This window comes from Capra hircus, chromosome 8 (genome assembly GCF_001704415.2).
Source record: "Capra hircus breed San Clemente chromosome 8, ASM170441v1, whole genome shotgun sequence".
Taxonomy (NCBI): domain Eukaryota; kingdom Metazoa; phylum Chordata; class Mammalia; order Artiodactyla; family Bovidae; genus Capra; species Capra hircus.
In genome coordinates this window covers 9,941,793-9,966,292 of record NC_030815.1, presented here as the reverse complement: position 1 = coordinate 9,966,292, position 24,500 = coordinate 9,941,793, and the positions used below count along the sequence as shown (strand labels likewise).

The 24,500-nt window shown below is 44.0% G+C and overlaps 1 protein-coding gene across 1 annotated transcript in view; it reads left to right on the top strand.

Moving 5' to 3' along the window:
- The window catches only part of EXTL3 (exostosin like glycosyltransferase 3), a 132,661-nt gene continuing 109,293 nt past the window's right edge, over positions 1,133 to 24,500 (top strand). Inside the window, exons 1-2 of the mRNA XM_018051859.1 lie at positions 1,133 to 1,228; positions 20,973 to 21,096. The gene's annotated coding sequence lies outside the window, so the exon portion shown is untranslated. The remainder of the gene's footprint in view (positions 1,229 to 20,972; positions 21,097 to 24,500) is intronic.

The window sequence follows — 24,500 nt, the reverse complement described above, 5'->3', positions numbered from 1 at the left end:
TTTTCAGGCAAGAATACTAGAGGGGCCATTTCCTCTCCAAGGGATCTTCCCCACCCAGGGATCGAACCTGCATCTCCTGCATTGGCAGGTAGGTTCCTTACCACTGAGCCACCAGGGAAGCCTTAGGATATGTTAAACTCTATATACATTGTTCCCAAGGTTCTTTTCACATTTGTTAACACATATATTTTTCACATACAATCACAGGCCATGCGTTTTCTTGCGTTCTGTGTTTTTAATATTATTTGATAGAAATATTTCTAGTTAGTGATGATATTCATATTTTTATTTAAGTAGCTACATATTATTTTTTAAAAAGATGGTATTGGCTCAGATGGCAAAGAATCTGCCTGCAATGCAGGAGACCTGGGTTCGATCCCTGGGCCGAGGTTGTTGTATTAAATAAGTGAGCAACTAACACACACGTATTATTTTTATGCCTTTCACGTATTTTTAGCTGTTTGTTACTTTCTAATTTGTCACTGTGAATATTTTTGTATAATTTATTTTTACCCCACTCGAACCGTTTCCTTGAGGTGTATACCAAGAAGAACAAGTCTTGGATTAGACACTTTTGTAGTCTGTTCCGTATTACCGTTATTCTCTAGACAGATTGAGCTGATCTGTGGTTTCACAGAACTAAAAACTAACTGTGCAGGTTTTTCCATAATCTTCATGTCACTTAGTTTTATGATTTTAAAATTACTTTTCCTAACTTAAAAAGGTTCTCCGAGACTGACAGTTGCTTCGTTTTTCACTTACATCACTACCCGGGAGGGGGCCCTACGCACTTTGAAAGCATCATTTATTTTCATCTTTGAGATGTGGAGCAATAGGCAACCAGTGCGAGCTCCCTGTGGTCCCCCTGAGCGCCGGGCGCCTCCCCTCCCTCGGCCGGTTTCCGGACACGGTCGCCGCCAGCCCTGGGTTAGTTGTCGGACGCGCCCGCCAGGGGTCAGTGCAAGCTCGGCGGCGGGCTCCGGTTTCCCACAATGCACCGGGCGCTGGGGTCCGGGGGTGACCGAGCCTCGGCTGCGGCGGCCGAGCCCCGAGGGTTTGCGGGCGGCCGAGGGGCGTGGCGTCCAGGGGGCGTGGCGCCATAGGGCGGGGCCAGAGCCGAAGCTCTGGCCTCGGTCGCTTGCCGCTGCGCCTTTCCTGCGGGCAGCGCCCGGGCTCCGGTCGCGTGCTTCCCGGCCTCGGAGACCTGTCCACCTGGCGCTGTAGCAAGGTAGTGGGGGGCTCTTCCGGGCCATCATATTTTTTCTTGGTGGTGGGGTGGGCTGTGAAATCTTAGCTGTTGCCAACCTGAGAAGCGCTAACGTTGCTAAAATTTAGGGATGGAGCAACCAGTTTCGCTCCGAAGAATTTATTTAAAACTCTTGTTTCTGTCCCATTCTCCCGGTGCCTTCCAGTCTCCGCTGGGCTTTGGGAAGCCTGATTTGGGGTGCCCGTGCCAGGGTAATTTCAAACTCTAGGTTCATCTCTCCTGCCTTATGTAGGGATGCTAACTAGCGGGTGGGGGTTAGAATGCGTGAGAACTTTTATGGGTGTAGGCTGGTTTCTTCAGATGTGTGCCTATGTAAAAACTCCTGAAAAATTAGATGTACTTGGTGTGAGCAGGGATCCTGAGTCCTCGCTGTTTCAGTGAGTTAGAGGCGTCTGTCTCGTGCCTCCGCTACCACGTAGCCACCAGGAGGTAGCAATCCTGGGATCTAAGCCAGTGGGTGCCCTCAAATTCTGCACCCCAGGACACTGCTTCCGCCGCACCCCGGAGCTCCTCAGCACAGCTGACCCTCGTTTGGAGATCCCAGCTTTTCAAAAAAGTAAAGTTTGGCAGATAGAAAGCGCTGGAATTTGCGGGCACCTGGGACAGCTTAAGCTTGTTGGAAGTCTGTCGTCCTCAGCCTGTTTCTCGGTCACACTGCTTGGCTCAGCCCATTCAGTCTACTTTCTGTTACCCCAGTGCTCCCCTTGAAGCAATGCTCTGAAGTAATCCCAGTGTGAAACCTGCAAGTCTAAAGTGACTCCACCTTTCCCCACTTTTAAAAGGCTTAGAAAAGCACTTTAGTGCCCTAACTTCAGTGCAAAATAAATCATAGTTTTAAAGGTTTATTTTTCTTTAAAACCCTCACCCAGTAAATATCAACTGGTTGGTTTTACTTGTGAAATCCAAGCAGTTTCATTTATTGGTTAGTAATAAAGATCGTAACTAGGAAAACCATCTAAATGATATATTCTTCAGATGACCATAATTAACCAAGTAGCTGATAATAAAAGGCAGATGGGAAATCAGGTAAGCTTGGGTCTAAAACATTTCTGCCTCTGAGACGTTTGGAAAGATAAACTTTCCATCTAAAAGTAGAAAGACCACAGATTCCCCCCCTTCCCCGCCTTTTTTTAGACTAAACAGACCTCTTAATTTGAGATAATCAAAAATAAGAAAGTTCTTTCAAACTGCTAGCACCTCACCAGTGTCCACCCAAGGAAAGAAGCTAAGTCTAGGAGTTGTAAGGATTCTAAATCTTTAAGCAGAAATTCTTAATGATCCTTAACACCATGTCTGGGTATGTTCCTCCAGAAGTGTCAGTTCTCCATCAAATATAAAATTATGAATTTCTCATTATGTATAATATTTTCTATTTGGAAAATATTTTCCATATCTAGCGTTAACATTTACTTAAAAGCATTGTGTATTTGTGAGTAAAATGATACAAATCTTTAAAAGGTTAAAAACAAGGAGAAAAATGGTCTTAGCTAGTCTACATCAGTGATTCTCACCCTGAGGTCCTCAGTTAGTGGCAGTAAACCCTAGAGATAAAAATCACAATCTGGGGAAACTTCCCTGGTGGTGCAGTGATTAAGAATCTACCTTGCAGTGTAGGGGAGGCAAGTTTGATCATTGGGGGAGCTAAGATCCTACATGCCTGGGAGCAACTAAGCCTGAGCACCACAGCTACTGAACTTACTCGATGCAGCCAAATAAATAAATTTTAAAAATTCAACAATAAAATCAAAAGTCATTAATAATTAATAATTGCCAACACCTGTGAGAACTAGACTGCACCGTTTGAAGCTTAAAAGGAGCTGATTAATGGTGGCTCAGGTGGTAAAGCATCCCCCTACAGTGGAGGAGAGACAGGTTCAATCCCTGGGTTGGAAAGATCCCCTGGAGAAGGAAATGGCAACACATTCCAGTATTCTTGCCTGGGAAATCCCATGGACAGAAGGATCCTGGAGGGCTATTGTCCATTGGGTTGCAGACTTAATAACCTCAGATATGCAGATGACACCACCGTTATGGCAGAAAGCAAAGAAGAACTAAAGAGCCTCTTGATGAAAGTGAAAGAGGAGAGTGAAGAAGTTGGCTTAAAGCTCAACATTCAGAAAACTAAGTTCATAGCAAATAGATGGGGAAACAGTGGGAGACTTTATTTTGGGGGGCTCCAAAATCACTGCAGATGGTGTTTGCAGCCATGAAATTAAAAGACACTTACTCTTTGGAAGGAAAGTTATGACCAAGAATATTAGACAGCATATTAAAAAGCAGAGACATTACTTTGCCAACAAAGGTCCATCTAGTCAAGGTTATGGTTTTTCCAGTAGTCATGTATGGATGTGAGAGTTGGACTATAAAGAAAGCTGAGCGCCAAAGAATTGATGTTTTTGAACTGTGCTGTTGGAAAAGATTCTTGCGAGTCCCGTGGACTGCAAGGAGATCCAACCAGTCCATCCTAAAGGAAATCAGTCCTGAATATTTATTGGAAGGACTGATGTTGAAGCTGGAAACTCCAATACTTTGGCCACCTCATGTGAAGAACTGACTCATTTGAAAAAACCCTGATGCTGGGAAAGATTGAGGGCAGGAGGAGAAGGGGACGACAGGGGGTGAGATGGTTGGATGGCATCACTGACTCAATGGACATGAGTTTGAGTAGGCTCCAGGAGTTGGTGATGGACAGGGAGGCCTGGCGTGCTGCATCCATGGGGTCGCAGAGAGTCAGACACGACTGAGCGACTGAACTGAACTAAATGCCAGTTCATTGTTTTCATGCACTGATGAGAAATAGCTTTGGGATGACTGCTTATCAGGGGGTCATGTCATCATGACCACAGATATAGAGATCAGAATATTTCTCAGATTCTAGGAAAAGGAAAGCATCTCTCAGAACTGTGCAGACTCGAGGAACTCAAAAGTACCTTTGGTTTCCATCCTTCGTGGTGCCAATTTTTAAAAAATGCCCCGTTTCATAGTAATACTAATTTTTCTCTAATAGTCATGTAGTATGAGACTACAGAAGCAGTTATTCTGATTAACTCAAGAGTTAATCATGTGTGAACTATTTCAACTTTCTTACAATAAAAACGCCACCCTGTTTTTATAGTCATCTATTTGTTCAGTAAACAGCCTGGCACTGTGCTAAGACTGGAAATGCAGAAATGAGTCTTCTAAACCCCTGACTGTGAGGAGTTGATCTAGTTGGGGAAATCAACCCACAGATGGTTATAAAGAAGCATGTGCTTGGATAGATAGTTAGAGCAGATAGATCTCTGCTCCTGGTGCCGTGGGCCTCGAATCTAGTCCAGTGGAGCCAGAAAGGGTCTGGAAATGTCAGAAATTAGTAATTAAAGGATGACTGGCTTTAGCTAGGATTGGAGGAAGGGTGCTCTAGTGGAGGGGACAAGCATTAAGAAGACCATGGAGGTGGGACTTCCCTGGTATTCCAGTAGCTGAGACTTAGTGCTCCCAATGCAGGGGGCTAGGGTTTGATCCCTGGTCAGGGAACGAGATCCCACATGCCGCGACTAAGAGTTTGCATGTTCCAGCTAAAAATACCACATGCCGCAGCTAAGACCTGTTGCAGCCAAATAAATTCGGGGTAAAGTGGCAAGATGGGAGAAATAGACTGAAGAAAGAAAGGCCTGGCCAGGGTAAAGGGTAAAAACCTAAGTGGGAGGGGCAGGAGCCTGTCTGCTTTAGAGAGTTCCCTCTGAATCTGTAGTGGAGGAGGGACTCAGGAGGCCAGGGGGCAGGAGGCTGTAGCAAAAGAAAGAAATGAGGAGAGCTGAGCCTCTGCAGAAAGCATGGCCCTTTCCAGCTCCGTCATCTTACTTTGGTTTTCACAACCACACTTTGCAGTCAGCAAGGTGAGATTCACATCTTCATTTTCTTTTCTCTTTTTATTTAAAAAACTATTTATTTGGCCACACACATTCTTAGTTGCAGCAGGCGAATTCTTAGTTGCACCATGCGAATTCTTAGTTGAGGCATGTGGGATCTAGTTCCCGGACCAGGGACTGAACCCAGGCCCTCTGCATTGCGAGCACAGAGTCTTAGCCACTGAAACCACCAGGGAAGTCCCTACGTCTTCATTTTATAAATTCTTACCTCACTGCTTTGTGCCTCATCCCTGGCCCTTATAAAAAACCTGTAAATTAAGTATTATTGACCCACGTTATAGAAGTGGATACTGAGGCAGGGTCAGGCTCAGACCCAGGTCTAGTGTAGAAAGCAGGACTTACTCCAAACAGCAGGTGGGTCCTTCTCCTCTAGAGAATGAGGCAAGACAACCTTCTGGGCAGATCTGCACCCGGGCAACATCTGCACCCGGGCAACATCTCTCAGCTTGGCAGAAGCACTGCCGTGCCCAGCTCCTTAAGCACTTCTGTCTCTGCATTTAAAAGTCCCGTTGAACAAAACAGTGTGGTGGCTCCTCAAAACAATAAATGTAGAATTGCCATGTGATCCAGCAATTCCTCTTCTGGGCGTACACCCAAGAGAAGTGAATGCAGGGACTTGGATACTTGTACACTTGTGTTCATAGCAGCGTTATTCACCATAGTCAGCAGGTGGAAACGACTCAGGTGTCCATTGACAGAAGAATGGGTAAACAAAATGTGGTCTGTACCTACAGTGAAGCATCATTCAGACTTACAAGCAAGGAGGTTCTGACACAGGCTGCAACATGGATTAACTTTGAGGACATCATGTTCAGTGCATTAAAAGGGAGAATAGTGTGTGATGCTACTTAGACAGTCAGGCTCATAGAGAGAGAAAGTGGAATGGTGGTTGCCAGGACAGGTGGAGTAGGGGTAGAAAGTTGCTATTTCATGGGTAGAGAATTTCAGTTTGGGAAGATGTAAACAGTTGTGGTGATGGATGGTGGTATGGCTGCACGGCAATGTGAATGTACTTAATGACTCTGAACCATCCATTTAAAAAAGGATACAATGGTCAATTGTACGTGTATTTTGCAAAAAAATTTAAAAGTCTCATTGAGCAAGTGACTTGCCCAGAGTCACTGAACAAAGCAAAAACATGGCCTTTGCCAGACAGTCATGCCTGGTCATTATAAGGAAGCTCTTTGGGCAGGCAGAGGTGTGATCTGACTTTCTTTTTAAGCAGAAAGAGAAATCAAGTTTTGCATTGTTATCACACTTACTGCCACAAATTCATAGGGCTGCAATCCTTGAAGAAATCTGGGTGCTTAGAACGTGGGGTTTGCTTGCTGGCTTTGTCTAGGTATCAAGGTAGGAAAGCGGTGATAAATGGAGTTTGCTGCTTCATTCATTCATTCGATAGTGAATATTGGAGGGCCTTTGTTGTGTCAAAATCCCTCTCCAGTTTCCAACGTTTCTGTCTAGCAATCAGCGTCTGCCAGCTCTGTTCTCGGTGCTCTGCCAGTTTCCCTCGAACATAAAGTCCTAAGTTACATAAACCTTCATTGATTCCTGGAAAGGTCAATAGGGGAACAGGTAGAGCTGGAGGGGAGGTGATTTGAGGTGAAGTGGGAGGTGCCAGATGCCTAAGAGAGTTGCAATTCCAATGAAGAAGCCACTCAGCCCTAGATGAGTCTCCTGAGGTGTGTCCGGGGGCTGCAGAGGCAGTGGGTCCAGCTCATGGACCTCGCCCCTGGTATAGGCCAAGTGTGGTCATTGCCTATGCATTTTTGGTTTACAGTGTTGTGCTAATATCTGCTATACAGCAAGGTGGCTCAGTTGCACGCACTCAGTCATGTCCAACTCTTTGTGACACCATGGACTGTAGCCCACCAGGCTCCTCTGTCCATAGAATTCTCCAGGCAAGAATACTGGAGTGGGTTGCCATTTCCTTCTCCAGGGGATCTTCCCGACCCAAGGATTGAACCCAAGTCTCCTGGCATTGGCAGGTCAGGCGGATTCTTTGCCATCTGACCCACCCGGGAAGCCCAGTTACACACATATATACATTCTTTTTTAATACTCTTTTCCATTATGGTTTACCCCAGGAGACTGGATACAGTTCCCTGTGCTATGTAGTAGGAGCTTTTTGTCTATCCATTCTAAATGGAGTAGTTTGCATCTGCTAACCCCACACTCCTAGCGCCTCCTCCCCCTCCCCCGACCCTTGGCAGCTACAAGTCCGTTCTCTGTGTGTGAATCTCTTTTTGTTTTGCAGCTGGGTTTGTTTGCGTCATGTTTTAGAGTCCACATATGAGTGATATCATATGGTGTTTATCTTTTTCTTTCTGACTGACCTCACTTAATACAAAAATCTCTAGGTCCATCTGTGTTGTTGCAAATGGCGTTATTTTGTCTTTTTTTATGGCTGAGTAGCGCTCCGTTGTATCTGTAGACTACATTTTCTTTATCCATTCATCTGTTGATGGACATTGAGGTTGTTTCCGCGTCTTGGCTATTGTGAATAGTGCTGCTGTGAACACTGGGGTGCATGTCTCTTTTTGAATTACAGTTTTCTCTGGGTATATGCCCAGGAGTGGGGTTGCTGGATCCATATGGTAATTATATTTTTAGTTTTCTGAGGAACCTCCATCCTGTTTTCCATAGTGATTGCACCAACTTACATTCTCACCAACAGTGTAAGAGGATTTCCTTTTCTCCACACCCTCTCCTGCATTTGTTATTTTTTAATGATGGCCATTCTGACCAGTGTGAGGTAGTACCTCACTGTAGTTCTGATTTTCATCTCTTTGTTAGTGATGTTGAGCATCTTTTCATATACCTGTTGTGTGCTAAGTTGCTTCAGTAGTGTCTGACTCTTTGCAACCCTATGGACTATAAAGCCTACCAGGCTCCTCTGTCCGTGGGATTCTCCAGGCAGGAATACTGGAGTGGGTCACCATGCCCTCCTCCAGGAGATCTTCCCAACCCAGGATCGAATCTGCCTCTCTTACGCTTCCTGCATTGGGAGGCGGGTTAGCGCCACCTGGGAAGCCCACTGGTCATCTATATTTCTTCTTTGGAGAAATGTCTGTTAAGGTCTTCAGCTCATTTGTGGTGGATGGTTTGTTTTTTTGGTTGAGTTCTATGAACCGTTTGTATGCTTTGGAAATTAAGCCCTTGTCAGGCATGTTATTTACAAATATTTTCTCCTATTCTGTAGGTTCTCTTTTCTTTTTCTTTTATGGTTTTCTTTGCTGTGCAGAAGCTTGTAAGTTTGATTAGGTCCCATTTGTTCATCTTTGCTTTCATTACTATTGCCTTGGCCTTGGGAGACTGACCTGAGAAAACAATGGTACAATTTTTGTTAGAGAATGTTTTGCCTGTGCTCTCTTCTGGAAGTTTTATAGTATCATGTCTTATGTTGAAGTCTTTAAGCCATTTTGAGTCTGATTTTGTATGGTTTGAGGGTGTGTTCTAACGTCATTGACTTATATACAGATGTCCAATTTTCCAACACACTTGCTGAAGAGACTGTCTTTTTCCCATTTTATATTCTTGCCTCCTTTGTGGAAGATTAATTGACTGTAAGTGTGTGAGCTTATTTCTGGGTTCTCTATTCTGTTCCATTGATCTGTATGTCTGTTTTTTTAACCGGTTCCATACTGTTTTCATTACTGTGGCTTTGTTGTATTGTCTGAAGTCTGGGAGAGTTATGCTTCTTGCTTTGTTTATTCATCAGGACTTGTTTTGGCAGTTCTGGGTCTTTTATAGTACCAAGTAAAATTTTAGATTATTTGCTTTAGTTCTGTGAAAAATATCGTGGGTAGCTTGATAGAAATCTCATTAAATCTGTAAATTGCTTTGAGTAGCATTGCCATTTTAACAATATTAATTCTTCCAGCCCAAGAGCATCACATATCTTTCCCTTTCTTTGAATCCCCTTTAATTTCTTTTATTAATGTTTTCACGTTCTCAGTGTATATGTCTTTCACCTCCTTGGTCAGGTTTATTCCTGGGTGTTTTATTTTGGTGAGAGTTTAAAAGGTCTTGCTTTTTTTACATTCCCTTTCTGATATTTCATTGTTAGTATAAAGAAATGCAACTGATTTCTGAATGTTATTCTTGTGTCCTGCTACATTGCTTAATTCATTTATTAGCTCTAGTAGTTTTGTGTGGAGTCTTTAGGGTTTTCTGTATATAGTATGGCACTGCCTGGAGTTTTAATGCCTCCATGGAGGATTAGAGTGATGCCCACAGCAGAAATCCCAAAAAGATAGATCAAAAAAGCAATACATAGAGACAGGCAGTGGTACAAAAAGAGAGAGTGATGTGGAAGATAGTGCAATCTGGAAAAAAGCCCAACCTTTATGGACTGACATCCTCATCTTGTGCCCCAAAGCATAAAGCCTGGTTGGCTATTCATAACTATGTGCCTAAATGTGACTAGAGCCTATTAAAAAATCCGGAGTATTTGGTTCTGTCTGCTTCCAGGAGATTTGAGGTTAGAATACAAGGTAAAGCATAACTTTATTTATTTCTTAGAGGTATTCTTCTTTTATTTTGTCTATTCTTCCTGTTTGAGGGCTCTCTCTGGCTTCGGAGACGGTGCTTGGCTTTCTCACTGCGGTGGCTTCTCACGCTGCGCAGCGCGGGCTCCAGGCACGTGGGCTTCAGTAGCTGCGGCCTGCAGGCTTTAGAGCTTGGCTCAGTAGCTGTGGAGCACTGGCTTAACTGTCCTGAGTCACGTGGGATCTTCCCAGATCAGGGATCAAACTGGTGTCTCCTGCCTTGCAAAGCACGTTCTTAACCACTGACCCACCAGGTTAGCCCGAAGCATAACTTTAAGGCTCTGAGATAGTTTAGTAAAACAAGCACTAGATTTGTAATGATGTGGGGAGGAAGGGCATATCAGGAGAGGCAGGGTGCCTGGCTTGTAGGAGACACACTGTCTATCAGAGCCTTTTTTCAAAATATAAAATGAAAATGGTCCCAGCAGCAAGGCGGAAGTAGATCCTACTGGGCATCTGAGATGAGATACTTTGGCACAGTGTTTGGTTTTACATTTCTTGGAAGTCATGATATAAAGGAAACAGGTATGGTTACATCATTTTATTATTCTGGCAAGATAAAGTATACAGATTCCACTCTAGAGGAGAGCTTTTTTCCCCTGGAACTAAACTCAGGGAAGGATTTACCTCATGGGTTCCCTGGAATATAGTCTCAAAGCTGTGGACAATATCTTCAATAATGTTTTGTGGTTAGCTCTGAAGATGTCATGCAGATGGATGGATTTTACCTTTGGTAGAAACCATCTGGAGTCAGCGCTGAGCATGGAAAGTATTTTCCTGTTATAATGCTGTAGCGGTGGGATTCCTGGACAGTCACTTTCAGGAAGTTCCCTGAGGATGAGTCACCAGAGGGACCTGGAGAAGAGGGGGCTGAATTGGATACCTGAGCAGGAAAGCATCTAATTGTCCTTTGAGCTTGGTCATTTGTACTGTTCTCGCAAAGTAGAGGATCTCTTGGCAGGAAACCAGAGCTAGGTGGTCCAACAGGCACTTAAGCTTTGAAGGAAGAATAGAATGAGTCCTGTGCCAATCTTGACACAAGGTGGCAGGCCCTGGGGATTGTCACTCCTGCTGCTGGTCCACTACCAAGCCAGTGGTTTTACTTCTCATAAACTAAACAGGAGGTTGTGCTGTGGTGGAAAGGGCATGGTCCTTGAAGTCAGATAAAGCTGCTTCAAATCCTAGCTCTGCTGCATGCTGGCTATGTGATTTCACAAACTCCTTAATTTTTCTGCTCTTCAGTGGGATATTAATATCTGCCTCGCATGAGTCATTTTACTGATCAGAGAGAAGATGTATAAACAGTCATAAGCAATGATAATAGTAGTTAGCAATTTTGTCAGTTATTATTATGTTTATTATCAAGATATCTGATGTCATGTTTATTCCAACTTAAAAAAAAATCCATAGTATCATTCAGGTTTTTCCAATTTATTTAAATGATGATTGCCCCTCCCCTCCCCCCTTTTTAAAAAACTATTTATTTCTTCAGGGCCCTCAAGGACGTCTCCAGTTGTACTGTGTGGGTTCAGTAGCTGTGGTGTGTGGGATTTCGTTCCCCAAGCAGGGATCAAACGCACGTCCCCTGCATTGTGGGGAAAATTCCTCACCCCTGGATCACCAGAGAGGTACATCCCAAACTTTCAACAGAGGTGCCCCTTGTCTATCAGTATCAGTTCAGTTGCTCAGTCGTGTCTGACTCTTTGAGACACCATGGACTGCAGCACGCCAGGCCTCCCTGTCCATCACCAATTCCCAGAACTTGCTCACATTCATGTCCATGATGCCATCCAACCATCTCAGCCTCTGTCATCCCCTTTTCCTCCCGCCTTCAATCTTCCCCAGCATCAGGGTCTTTTCTGGTGAGTCAGTTCTTCACATCAGCTGGCCAAAGTAATGGAGTTTCAGTTTCAGCATCAGTCCTTCCAATGAATATTCAGGACTCCTGTAGGGACGCTCAAGAGCCTTCTCTAACACCACAGTTCAAAAGCATCAATTCTTTGGCACTCAGCTTTCTTTATGGTCCAGCTCTCACATCCATACATGACCACTGGAAAAACCATAGCTTTGACTAGATGGACCTTTGTTGGCAAAGTAATGTCTCTGCTTTTCAATATGCTGCCTAGGTTTATCATAGCTTTTCTTTCAAGGAGCAAGTGTCTTTTAATTTCATGGCTGCAATCACCATCTGCAGTGATTTTGGAGCCCAAGAAAGTAAAGTTTGTCACTATTTTCATTGTTTCCCCATCTGTTTACCATGAAATGTTGGGACTGGATGCTATGATCTTCATTTTATGAATGTTGAGTTTAAGCCAGCTTTTTCATTCTCCTCATTAAGAGGCTCTTCAGTTCCTCTTCACTTCCTGGCATAAGGGTGGTGTCATCTGCATGTCTGAGGTTATTGATATTTCTCCCAGCAATCTTGATTCTAGCTTGTGCTTCGTCCAGGCCGGCATTTCTAATGATGTACTCTGCATATAAGTTAAATAAGCAGGGTGACAGTATACAGCCATGACGTACTCCTTTCCTGATTTGGAACCAGTCTGTTGTTCCATGTCCAGTTCTAACTGTTGCTTCTTGAACTGCATACAGATTTCTCAGGAGGCAGGTCAGGTGGTCTGGTATTCCCATCTCTTGGAGAATTTTCCATAGTTTGTTGTGATTCACACAGTCAAAGGCTTTGGCATAGTCAATAAAGCAGAAATAGATGTTTTTCTGGAACTCTCTTGCTTTTTCTATGATCCAACGGATGTTGGCAATTTGATCTCTGGTTCCTCTGCCTTTTCTAAATCCAGCTTGAACATCTGGAAGTTCTCAGTTCATGTACTGTTGTAGCCTGGCTTGGAGAATTTTGAGCATTACTTTGCTAGCGTGTGAGATGAGTGCAATTGTGTGGTAGTCTGAGCATTCTTTGGCATTTCCATTTTTTGGGATTGGAATGAAAGCTGACCTTTTCCAGTCCTGTGGCCACTGCTGAGTTTTCCAAGTTTGCTGGCATATTGAGTGTAGCACTCTCACAGCATCATCTTTCAGGATTTGAAACAGCTCAGCTGGAATTCTGTCACCTCCACTAGCTTTGTTCATAGTGATGCTTCCTAAGGCCCACTTGACTTCACATCCCAGGATGTCTGGCTCTAGGTGAGTGATCACAGCATTGTGATTATCTGGGTCATTAAGATCTTTTTTGTACAGTTCTATGTATTCTTGCCACCTCTTCTTAATATCTTGTGCTTCTTTTAGGTCCATACTATACCATTTCTGTCCTTTATCGAGCCCATCTTTGCATGAAATGTTCCCTTGGTATCTAATATTCTTGAAGAGATCTCTAGTCTTTCCCATTCTATTGTTTTCCTCTATTTCTTTGCATTGATCACTGAGGAAGGCTTTCTTATCTCTCCTTGCTGTTCTTTAGAACTCTGCATTCAAACGAGTATATCTTTCCTTTTCTCCTTTGCCTTTGAGATTAGATTAGATTAGATTTGATTAACTGTTGTCTATAGTAACTGACAATAATGATGTTTACCTCTTTTTTTTTTAAGTTTCCTCTTTTTTAAAAAAAAATATTTTTGGCTGTGCAGGGTCTTCATTGTTGTGCAGGCTTTTTCTCGTTGCAGAGAGTGGGGGCTACTCTGTAGCTGAAAGGGCTTCCCTTTGTGGGGGCTTCTCTTGTTGCAGGAGTACCAGCTCTAGAGCACGGACTGGATAGTCGTGTGCATGGGCTTAGTTTCTCCGCAGCATGTGGGATCTTCCTGGATTCCCTGAGCCATCAGGGAAGCGCTCATGTTTACCTCTGAGCAAGCATTATGCTGAGTGCTCTACAGACATTATTTTATTTATTCTTCACAGCAACTCTCTGCAGTACATATCACCTGTCACCTGTAGGTGCTCAACGAACGTTATCCACTAGTATTACTGGTATCAGTTTTAATAATAAACTGATGACGTAAAAGAGAAGAGGACATCTTTGCCGTGGGAATCAGTGCCTTTAATGCACAGGGTAAATCTGGCCCATCGCCTGCTTTTGTACAGTTGCTGGGCTAAGCATGGGTTTTACATACTTAAATGGTTGAAAAAAAATTAAAATAAGAATACTATTTCCTGATAAGGACTTCCCTGGTGGCCCAGTGGTTACGACTTTGCCTTCCAGTACACAGGGTGCAGGTTCCATCCCTCCGTGGGGCGCTAAGATCCCACTTCCCTTGTGGCCAAAAAACCAAAAAAAAAAAAGTAAAACAGAAGCAAGATTGTAGCAAATTACAATTAAGACTTTAAAAATGGTCCACATCTAAAAATCTACATCTAAAGTCCACATCTTTAAAAATAAATAAATAAATGAGAGCTTCCCTGGTGGCTGGTAAAGAATCCACCTGACAGTGCAGGAGACAGATTTGATCCCTGGTCCGGGAAGATGCCACATGCCTCAGAGCAGCTAAGCCTGTGCAGCCCAACTGCAGAGCCTGGGCACCAGAGCCAGCGCTCTGTACCAAGAGAAGCCTGCGCACCGCGACGAAGAGCAGCGCTCGCTCACCGCAGCTAGAGAAGAGCGCCTGCAGCAAGAAAGACCCAGCACAGCCAAAACTAATTGCGTGTGAAGTCAATAAATGAATGATTTTTTAAAAAGAATACTATTTCATGAGAAAATTATATGAAAGTCAACTTTCAGTGTCCGTAAATGCAGTTTTATTGGAACACAGCCAGGCCCTTTGCTTTACACATTGTCTACATCCGCTTTCCTGCTGGAGCATCAGAATTGAGTACCTGTGACCGAGCCAAAGCTGAAACTATTTACCCTGTGGCCCCTTACTGGAAGGGCCCTTTTCTGACCCCTGATTAAGAGCAAGACCTCCAGAGGCAGTTTCGGTGGAGAAGCTCAGTCAACCTCAGTGTAAGCCAGACTGCCCGGGGTGAACATTGAGAAGGGGGATCTAGGAGCAAAACTCCCATCGGCTTCATGTTTGCACAGGGCACAAAGGGACTACTGTTCTGTTCCGGTGCCAGCTCGGACGGGTGGAGGGAAAAGAGGGCTTGCGGCGAGCCCTCTGTGTGCAAGTTCTAATCGGGAGCTGGAACTTTGTGAAGGAGCTGAGAAATCTGGGATCTGTGAGCTGTTCATTTTTATGCTTTTTGCTGTTTGCTTTTTGTTTTATATTTGTTTGCTTTTCCTTTTGTGCTTAGGGAAAATTCTTTTTCAACAATTCTAATCTTATCTAAGCCAAAGGAAAAAATGATTGATTCACACCTGGGCTGGGATAAAGTTCAAACTTCTTAACTGCTCTTAAAACCAGCCCAAACGCCGGTCCCTTCTCACTTGCGCAGGCTCATCTTCTGACCTCTCTCCACACCCTGTGTTCCGTAATGCAACCTACAGCCCCTGGAAGTAAGCCTGTTCCATGTGTCTTTTTTTCTTTTATGTTCTGCTATTCCCTCTGCTTCCCACTCTTCCACACCTTCCCTGACTGGAGAAATCCTCATCCTTTGAGACTCTGCTGAAATGTCACCTCCACCAGGAAGTCTTCCTGACTCTGCCCATCCTGGAAGAGATGATAACATCCACCTTTTGGCCTCCTTTGCCTCCTAATCACAGCGCCTGTCACTCTGTATTGGCATTGTTCCTGAGTCTGTGCCTCCTTCAAGGTTAGGAATGATGTAATCTTAGTTTGTCACCTTGCTTCTAGCACATGGTAACCTAGATGTGTAAAAGCTGAGGAGAGTCAGAGTGCTCTGAAGGGTCAGGAGGTAAGAACTTTCCAGCTTAAGAACCTGGAAATGTTAGGTCAGAACTGGGGTAGATAGGGACTTACCTGGTGGTCCAGTGGTTAAGAATTGCATTGCAGGGGGTACAAGTTTCAATCCCTGGTCAGGGAACTAAGATCCTACCTCCCACAGGGCAACTAAGCCCGCATGCCGTAACTAAAGTGTCTGTGTGCTGCAGCGGGAGATCCCACATGCCACAACTAAGACCCAATGAAGCCGAATAGATAAACAAATATTTAAAAAAATAAGAAAAACAAATGTGGCAGAAATGAAAGCCAGTCACGGAAGACCTTGGAGAGCAAAGTGCTGCCTGGTTTTTTTTTGGTTTTGTTTTTTCTCTATAAAGAAATTGAATAATTTGTAGGAAATCACCTCAACTCTGAAAGACCAAAAAACCAAAACACTATTCAGAGTGTTTACATCATACCTCTCTAAAGACAGAGGTAATTGAGATTCAGAAAAGACATTTCAGGAGGGCCTGAGACAAATATGGTCCAAAAACTTTGTTGAGATGAAACTAAGTGTAAGGATAAAAGTTGAAACTATAAATGACTAATGTGATTCGTAGAGGGGGCCTTCAGATACAGTTATCTCACATGAGCTCTTATCATTCTCAACTGAAACTTTTGTCTTGATACTGGAAAGGACCTTATCTAGTGGCCTCTTGGTATTTGTTCAACCCAGTGGTTGTATCTGGTCTTAACAGCATTGTTCCGGTCACTTCGATCTCTTCATTAGATGGTCACTGAGATCCTGAGACCTTTATTTTGCAAGCACAGTTTGAATTTTGTGTTTTAGACCCAGATTCATTATCACATTCCAGCCTGCTGAATCTTATCGGCCACTCCAGACTATGTCATGCCATTTTGTGAGAATTGCCTGTGGTTTCTCTCCACCAGATTGGCAGTTTACCCTGCAGAAAAGCTGCGGATCCTATCAGCAATCTGAAAAGTTCCTCTTTTAGGTCAGTGATGAAAACTATCCCAGTACACCCTAACATTTTTTTAATGTATGAAAGAGACCATTTATAAATCAGTTGCCTCAGTATAAGCCAATACTCACTTTCAGATTCCATCCTTTCCTTGATGTACCCGATTTGGGGGAAACCACTGCATTGTTTGGTATTTGTTTGGTCGCCAAGTCACATCTGACTTTTTGCAACCCCATGGACTGCAGCTTGCCAGGCTCACCTGGCCTCCACAATTGCCTGGAGTTGGCTCAAACCCCTATCCATCGAGTCGGTGATGCCATCCAACCGTCTCATCCTTTGTCCTTTAACCCCGTCTCCTGCCTGTAACCTTTCCCAGCATCAGGGTCTTTTCCAATGAGTCAGCTCTTTGCCTCAGGTGGCCATAGTATTGGAGCTTCAGCATCAGTCCTTCCAATGAATACTCAGGGTTGATTTCCTTTAGGATTGACTGGTTTTATCTCTTTAGAGTCCAAGGGACTCTCAAGAGTCTACTCTAGCACCACAGTTTGAAAGCATCAATTCTTCGGCCCTCAGCCTTCTTTATGGTCTAAACCTTTATGCTGCTAAACCCAACTCTCACATCCATACATGACAGCTGGAAAAACCATAGCTTTGACTATGTGGACCTTTGTTGGTAGAGTGATGTCTCTGCTTTTTAATACACTGTCTAGGTTTGTGACAGCTTTCCTTCTGAGGAGCAGTGATGACTGGTTTCTGTCATCCAGTGGGTCCTCGAAGCTTCCAGTCAGTTCTTCTGTGTTTTCCTGGTCTCCCTCTCTCTAGGGCTTCCCAGGAGGTGCTGGTGGTAAAGAACCCACCTGCCAATGCAAGAGATATAAGAGACGCCGGTTTGATCCCTGGTTTGGGAAGATTCCCTAGAGAAGGAAATGGCAATCCCCTCTAGTATTCTTGCCTGGGAAATCCCATGGACAGAGGAGCCTGTGGGCTGCAGTCCATGGGGTTGCAAAGAGTTGGACACGACTGAAGTGGCTTAGCACGCATGCATAATATCTCTCTCCTCCACGGCAGAGTTTCAGATGGCCTGCACTCTCCTTAAACTTCCAGCCCTACCCTTCTTCCCACCCAGCCCCCGTTCTCCTCCATCTCAGCAAAGGATCCTGCTGGCTGCTCCGTGGAGAAGATGGAGGCTGTCAGACTGTCATGCCATCTAGTTCCTGCTGCCACGCCAGGACATCTGGTTAATTCCTCCCACATCCTTCTGTCTATTTCCAGTGAAGAGATGCTCTTCCCTTGAATTGGGGCCAACCTCTAAGTCTCTGCCTCGGCCTGTGCTCTGGACCTTCTCTCTCCTCCCTCCTCAGGGTCTCCCCCAGCTGACTGTCCCCCTTCCTGCATCCTCCCTGTTAGCCTTTACACATTCTCCCACCTCATCCATCTGAAAGCATCTCCCTCCCTAACCACCTCCCCTTGGCAACTCAACACCTCGACTTAGAATTGTTTCTGTTCTGCTTCCTCACCTCAGCCCCTCACCCCTTCAGTCTGGATTGTACCCCCATCCCTCCACTGATACTGTCCTCACTGAGGTCACCAACTCCTGCCTTGCAGCTAAATCCAGTGTGGATGTCTAGGTCCATGTCGACCTTATCTCTAGAGCATTCAGCTTTACCAACCACATGCTTCTCTGAGAATTTCTGCCCGATTTCCTGGGCGCCTCCTTTCCTCTCTCTTTCTCCCTGGACTCATCTTCCGTGTTGCTTCTTCAGTGGTGGCCCCACGCTGGTCTCTCTACTCCTACTGTCCCCTCTCTTCCCTGAATTCTTTTGGTTTACAAGCCACAGATCCCAACTCAGATTGAACTAAACAACCCACCAAAACACCACCATCACCAAAAAATCACAAGGAAGATTCAGTGATCCGTGTGTCCGAAACATCCAGCAATAGATCTGCAGAAGACACTTGAGAGTCCCTTAGACAGCAAGGAGGTCAAACCAGCCAACCCGAAAGGAAATCAACCCTGAATATTCACTGAAAAACTGATGCTGAAGCTCCAGTACTTTGGCCACCTGATGCAAAGAACTGACTCACTGGAAAAGACCCTGATGCTGGGAAAGATTGAGGGCAGGAGGAGAAGGGGACGAGAGAGGATGAGATGGTTGGATGGCATCACCAACTTGATGGACAAGAGTTTGAGCAAACTCAGCGAGTTAGTGATGGACAGAGAAGCCTGGCGTGCTGCAGTTCATGGGGTCGCAAAGTGTTGGACAAGGCTTAGCGAACAACAACGAGATCTGGGATAGCCAATCCAGAGGCATAAAATAAGGACATCACAACAGCTTCACCATCTCTGCCTTAGTTTCGTTTTCCTTTGTGTTGGCTCCATTCTCAGGCAGCTTCTTTCTAAACGATGGCATGACGCCTACCAGCAACTCCTGGCTTATATCCAATCCTCTTAGGAAACACAGTGGAAAATTTTCTACCCAGATTCTTAAGCTGGGAGTCTAGGAATCATCTCTGACTCCTGTTCCCCCACATCTTAGTCACCAAATCCTGTTCCACCTTCTTAATCTCTCTTCATCCTCGTTGTTGTTTAGTCAACAACAGGAGGACACATACTCAGTTGTGTCTGACTCTTTGCGACCCCATGGACTGTAGCCCACCAGGCTTCCCTGTCCATGGGATTTCCCAGGCAGGGAGAGTACTGGAGTGGGTTGCCAATTCCTTCTCCATGGGCTCTTCCTGACCCAGGAGTCATACCTGCATCTCCTGCATTGGCAGGGGGATTCTTTATCACTGAGCCTCATGGGAAGCCCCCATCCTTGCTGCTGGTGTTCTAGTTCCAGGTACCATTTTTCATTCAGATTCCTGCTGCAGCCTCCCTGTGATTTTCTGCCTTGAGTCTTGTTGCCCTCCAGCCTGTTCTTCACATCACAGCCAGGATAATCTTTTGAAAGTGTTATGTGATGCCCAGCCACAATGGATAGGAAGCTAAAGACAAAAGTCCTTGTTATGTTCTGGAAGGCCTTGCATGAAATAGCTCCTGCCTGCTTCTCTTTGCACATTATACCTCATCCCAGGCAGTTCAGCTGCAGATGCCAGACTAGCCAACTCCCTCCCAGCTCTGCTTTCCATACAGTGCTCCCCTCACCTCGACCATTTCCCCTCCTGAGACCGTCACCTAATGAGCCTCTTATTCATTTAGGCCCTGCATTCGATATAACTGTACTGAGAAAATCCTTCCATACTGTGTTACGTACTCTTCCTGCTAGAATATCCTCATTTTTCCATCTTAGCAGTTATCACACTTTATCCTCATTGCTTGTTAAATCATCTGTACCCCTCAGCAGACTGTAAGGTCCATGAAGGCAGATGTTTCTCTTGTTTTGTGAAATATCCCCAGCATGGCAGAGTAGAGACTTGATAAATATTTATGACATAGTAAAATAAAATACGATGTGATTATACTAGGTGATTTTAGATCGTATGTTGGTTTGCAAAGCTACTGGAAAGTCTAATCTACTGCTTTTCTGTTTTATATGTTCATTGCATGCTAAGTTGCTTCCATTGTGTCCGACTCTTTGAGACCCCATAGACTGTAGCTACCAGGCTCCTCTGTCCATGGAATTTTCCAGGCAAGAATACTGGAATGGGTTGCCATTTCCCTCTCCGGGATATGCTTATTGACCCTCTTTTAAAAACAGTAGAGTTTGGCAATTTCCTGGCAGTCCAGCGGTTAGGACTCGGGCTTATAGGGTGGAGGTGGCATGGGTTTGATTCCTGGTCGGGGAACTAAGATCTCCCAATCTGCGTGGTACAGCAAAAAAAATTTTTGAAAGAATTAAAAAAATAGTAGAGCTTTAGAATTAAAGAGGATCTTAACAACCATCCTGCACCAATTCACTTCAATTGACAGATTAGGAAGCAGGAGCTCAGAGTAGCTCTGTAACTTGTGCAGACCATGGGGATATTCATACTGGCCTTGAACTCGACTCCTGACTTTGAGTGCAGAGCAGCCTTCTCTTCATCATGATATTATTACTTTTAACAGACTAGTGTAGTGCAGTTTTTATATCAGTGCAAAGGAATCTTACCATCTACAGCCTCCCGTGTTTTCCTTGTTAAGATAGACTTAGTTTGCCTGGTGGCTCAGATGGAAAGACTCTGCCTGTGGCGCACTTTCGATCCCTGGGTCAGGAAGATCCGCTGGAGAAGGGAATGGCAACCCATTCCAGTATTCTAGCCTGAAGAATCCCATGGACAGAGGAGACTGGGTCATGGGGTAACAGAGTCGGACATGACTGAGTGACTAACACTTGTGATTCTGTACATCGTGGTGGATTCTGACACTTTATCAGGATGCAAATCTCCCTGGCCTGTAGATGCCCAGAAATCCTTCAGAGATTGTTCTCTGTGTCAGTGGTCCTCAATCCTTTGGGCATCAGGGACCAGTTTTGTGGAAGAAAATTTTTCCATGGACCAGAGGCAAGGATCATGCATCATTTCAGGCTGATTCAAGTGTATTACATTTATTGTGTACTTTAATTTTATTCTTATTCCATCAGCTCCAGCTCAGATCATCAGATATTTGATCCCAGAGGTTGGGGACCCCTGCTGGACACCATTGGCCCACGGAAAACCGGAAGCTATGCTTTGGGGTCCCTGGTTCCCCCATTTCTCCTCGTGAGGGTGAGTACTGAGTGGCTGTCATCTGGACTTGATCTGAGGAACACTCCTGTTGTGTAAAAGAAGTAACAGGCTGGTTAACTGTTTGTGAGATCCACTCTTCTCTCTGTGAGGCTTGCTGACTGATGTCCATATGAGATAGCGTAAAAAGAGAATTGCTTCCATAAAAACAAGTTGAAGTTTGGCAAAGACTGCGTAGGAGTAACTTTCTAAAAAGAATTGTAAGAACTTCCATGGTTAAGATTTTGCCTTCCAGTGTAGAGTGGTGCTGGTTCCATCCTGGCTGGAGAGTTAAGACCCGCATATCCACATACCCCACAACACATAAAAAACAGAAGCAAAGTTGTAACAAGCTTAATAAAAACTTCAAAAATGATCCACTTCAAAAGGATCTTATTAATAAATGAAAAGAATTGTAAAAGAATTGGGTATAGGTGAGAAGACAAATATTAGGGACAATTTTTATTTAATAGAAAATAATTTTATATTAAGACATTTAATTTATTTAAAAATTTTAAAATGAAAGAAACTGAAAATGGAATCTGTTGACCAAAGCATGATGAAACTTCAATTAATGGACCTATTCTCTACATAAATGTCTTCAAGTACCCTCTTAAAGTAAAATGTTCAGCGTGTCTTCCACATTATGGTTCTTGCTTGAACTGATTATTTCAGTTAACCAAATTACCTACCCTTCAATCTGTTGTAGGTGGACTTGGTATATGTAGTTATAATTTTGCTTTTGAGCCAAATTTTAAGCTTCTCAAGGGCTAGGACTCAACCTACATATTTCATTTCCTATAAATCTTAGAGGCCTAATGCAATACTCTGCATATGTCTCTGATGATGGGAGTTTATTTCCCTAACAAGCTAGTCTTTCTTTATGGGCAGACTTGTCTTTCTCATCTGGGTTAACATTATTATTTTGTTTTCATCTTTACTCCTTCCTTCTTCCTAATTCAAGGACATTGTTTCTTCTGAAAAGGAGAGTGAGAAAGAGCATAAATAAGGAGCGCATCGGCCTTCCTCCCTAGGGGGCTTGCCATGCATTTGCCATAGGTCTTGATACTAAAAAAGAGACTAAAAACGAAGCGAAGGACAAGTTAAAAATATATTTAAAACAGATGTTTGTGCTTAAATTAAAACATTCCAAATGCCACCCTTTGACCCGGCAAGTCTACTTCTGGAAAGCTAGCCTGTGGAAGCATTTAAACACATGCAGAGAAGTCTTAGTTCAACCATGCTCATCTCGGCCTTCTTTACGACGGAAAAGGTTTAGGAACAACTTGAATTTTCTGCCTTCAGTTTTCAAGGGCATAACCTATAAATGCAGAGGAATTTGATTATTATTAAAAAGAATATATGTCAGTTCATTTCAGTCACTCAGTCATGTCCGACTCTTTGCGACCCCATGAATCGCAGCACGCCAGGCCTCCCTGTCCATCACCAACTCCCGGAGTTCACTCAGATGCACGTCCGTCGAGTCGGTGATGCCATCCAGCCATCTCATCCTCTGTCGTCTGCTTCTCCTCCTGCCCCCAATCCCTCCCAGCATCAGACTCTTTTCCAATGAGTCAACTCTTCGCATGAGGTGGCCAAAGTACTGGAGTTTCAGCTTCAGCATCATTCCTTCCAAAGAACACCCAGGACTGATCTCCTTTAGAATGGACTGGTTGGATCTCCTTGCAGTCCAAGGGACTCTCAAGAGTCTTCTCCAACACCACAATTCAAAAACATCAATTCTTCGGCGCTCAGCCTTCTTCACAGTCCAACTCTCACATCCATATGTGATCACATACTGACATACTAAAGAGAGTCACAAGAATCTGCCTGCCAATGCAGGAGATACAGGTTCAATCCCTGGTCCGGGAAGATCCCCTGGAGAAGGAAATGGCAATCCACTCCAGTATTCTTGCCTGTGCTAAAACTCATGAGATCTCAAAGAGTTGGACTTGACTTAGTAACTGAACAACAACAACAAAAAGACAGTCACAATTTATTTATTGGAAAACAAGCTACAAAATGTATACAATTCAACCCATGTTTTAAAAAGACAAATATACAGAAATGACTAGGAGTGTAAGTGGAAAGATTATATAGTGGTAATGAGATGCCTTTTCTTCTCATCTGTCCTTTGAACTTTTTTACAATAAGCTTCTGTAAAGTCACCTTTAAAGACGAGTCCAAACAAAATAGTTTCTATTGCTGTCATTGTTGTATATGTCTTTTTCTTCAGAAGTAATTGATTGTAAATTGTTGTTCAGTTGCTCAGTCCTGTCCAACTTGTTGCAACCCCATGGATTGCAGCACACCAGGCTTCCCTGTCCTTCACCATCTCCCGGAGCTTGCTCGGACTCATGTCCATTGAGTTGGTGATGCCATCCAACCTGCTCATCCTTTGTTGTCCCCTTCTCTTCCTGCTCTCAATCTTTCCCATCATCAGGGTCTTTTCCAGAGAGTCGGGTCTTTGCATCACGTGGCCAAAGTATTGGAGCGTCAGCATCAGTCCTTTCAATGAACATTCAGGGTTGATTTCCTTTAGGATTGACTGGTTTCCTCTCCATGCTGTCCAAGGGACTCTGAAGAATAAATATGTTAATAGTCGAGGTCTTAGGAAAAGGAAAACATTTCCTTTACTTTCTTGCCTTCATACCACTTTTTTCCCCTAAGTACAGTGGATTCTAAATCCAGTTACGTTAAGTTGGAGTCTTGTGAGAAGGGAGGAGGTGGCTGGGTTTTATTTGCTAATTCTCTTTAGAACTTGGGACATTTGCTTTCTGGCTTTTTGTCCAGTTACTCTCTGTAACATGTGAACTCCCTCCTCATTGCAGCCCTCGCAGAGAGATTGAGAATAGCAGCAGGCTTCACTCCTTGCCTGGAACATGGCTGATCTCTGCTACAAAGCCATGGTAACACATAATATTAATAAATACTAACTTAACCACGATTCATTGATTATGTAATTAGCCATAATTCACCCAGCTACCCAAGGTAACTCATCATTCTCACCCTAACTACTGTGGACATTTACTAAATTGTCCAGTTAATTCTGAACCATTCCTTATGCATTAATTCAGCAAATACCTGAAAACTGGCAATCAGGATTCAAATCCCGACTCTCCCATTTAACTCTGTGAGCTTGGGGAAGGAAGCTGAATTTTCTGTGCCTCCTTTATAAAGGGAATAGTGTAATTCACCACTGGAGACTTCCTTGGTAGTCCAGTGGCTGAGACTCTGTGCTTCCAATGCAAGGGACCCAGGCTCGATTGTTGGTCAGGGTACTAGATCCCACTTGCTGCAACTAATACCTGGTGCAGCCAAATAAACAGTAAAATAATAATAATAATCCATTATTGTTGTAAGGATTAAATGAGATACAAAATGTGTAATGCCAAGCACATAATAAG